We start from the raw sequence: 2,047 nt of genomic DNA, 5'->3' as shown, positions 1-2,047 counted from the left end.
AGATTTTTTATATAATATAATTAGGATGTTATTAATGATATAATTAATATGAGTAATTTATAAAAGTAAATATAAAATTAATGAAGTAATATGAAAGTTAAAAGATATAATTTCAAGTTAAATTTAAAACTTTTAAATTTAAAATTTATTTATATAAATATTTTTAGTTTTTAGTTTTATATGTTATTGTTAAAATTTTAATTTTTTAAAAGGAAATTCAAATTCAAACTTTGAAAAAAATAACTGCTAACATTTTAAATTTTTATTTTTAATTTTTTAAAAACAAATTCAAACTTTAAAAAAATGACCGCCAACATTTTAAATTTTAAAAAAATAACCATCAACATTCTAAGATTTTAAATTTTCAAAAAATAATTTGTCTATAAATATTGTCATATACCTGAATATTTTTTCTCATCCTCTCTTCTCTCCAATCTTTATTATATTTCATTACAATTCATTATTAATCATTCTAATTTTAATTTTTATGATTCTTTTGATTTTGATGATGACATTCCCATATTCGCCTTTCAAGTTGCTATCGTAGTGATTGCTGAAGAAGAATCAAATAATCAAGGGTGGAGAACAAAGTATCGTGACTCTGTTATTGGTCACAATATTGTCAATCGTAATATAAAAGAAGGTGACTTAAGGCTATACAATGATTATTTTGCTGAAAATCCTAAATTCACTAGAAGTCAATTTAAAAAAAAAAATTAGGATGAGTCATTGTTTTTTTCTTTGGATCGCAAATGCAGTGAAAGCTCACAATCCATATTTCAAATAAAGGACAGATGCTCTTGATGCTCTCGGTGTTCTTGGTTTATCTTGCCTTCAAAAAGTAACTATAGCTTACAGGATACTTGCATATGGTATTTCTACAGATCTTACTAATGAATATCTTCGAATTGGAGAAACCACTATGATAACAAGTCTTAAAGCTTTCATCAAAGCAATCGTAGAAGTTTTCGGTTATTGGTATCTAAGGGCACCAAACAAGGCTGATATTGATCGATTATTATCAATTAGAAAGCAGTGTAGATTTCCAGGGATGTTAGGGAGCATTGACTGTATGCATTGGAAATGGAAGAAATGCTCAATTGTATAGCATGAGATGTATATTGGTCATTGTCGTGAACCAACTATAATTTTAGAGGCAGTGGCTTCACAAGATCTTTGGATATAACATGTCTTTTTTGGAATGTCTGGATTATTAAATGATATTAATGTTCTTGATTGATCACCTATCTTTGGTGCACTTGCTGAAGGTTGCACCGCTCTTGTTAATTACACAATTAATAGGCATGAATATACAATGGGATACTATTTAGCATATGAGATTTATCTTAATTGGTCAACTTTTGTTAAGACAATCCCAAGATCATTAAGAGCAAAGAGAAAATATTTTACAAGCAAGCAAAAGTCTACAAGAAAGGATGTGGAGCGAGCATTTGGGGTGCTCCAATCTGGTTTTGCAATTGTACGTGGACTTGTTCAATACTGGGATGAAGAAACTCTTATAAATATTATGAAAGCTTGCATAATAATACATGATATGACTATTAAGGATGAAGGAGCAATGAATCTTGGATTTGACCATGAACATGAAGTCAATTTCTTTACATCAGTATCACATAGTGAAATATCAAAACTACATGATTTTCTTTAAACTCATAATTGAATCATGGATAGAGCAACTAGCTCTCAATTACAAGAAGCTTTGATTAAATATTTATGGAAATAATATGGCAACAAGTAAAATCATTAGATTTGAACTTTTTATGTTATCATAATTTTTAAGTTTTTTATGTTTTCTTTTTTCATTATGGTTGTTATCTTTTAAGTTAAGTAATCCTACTTATTATTGTTAAATGTTAGAGGAACTTCAAAAAAATATTATGAATTGATATCAATTTTATAACAATAGATTTAAAATAACTAAGAATTTTATACATATTTAATTAAAAATACATTACATTACAATAAATCAATCAAGTTAATTAAAAATTAAAACCCCTCTTTTGCATAATTTCTAACTTTCTATTTT

Source organism: Populus euphratica, unplaced genomic scaffold, assembly GCF_000495115.2.
Source record: "Populus euphratica unplaced genomic scaffold, PopEup_1.0 scaffold806.1, whole genome shotgun sequence".
Taxonomy (NCBI): domain Eukaryota; kingdom Viridiplantae; phylum Streptophyta; class Magnoliopsida; order Malpighiales; family Salicaceae; genus Populus; species Populus euphratica.
The sequence above is the reverse complement of the archived record's forward strand: the minus strand, read 5'-3'. Positions refer to the sequence as shown.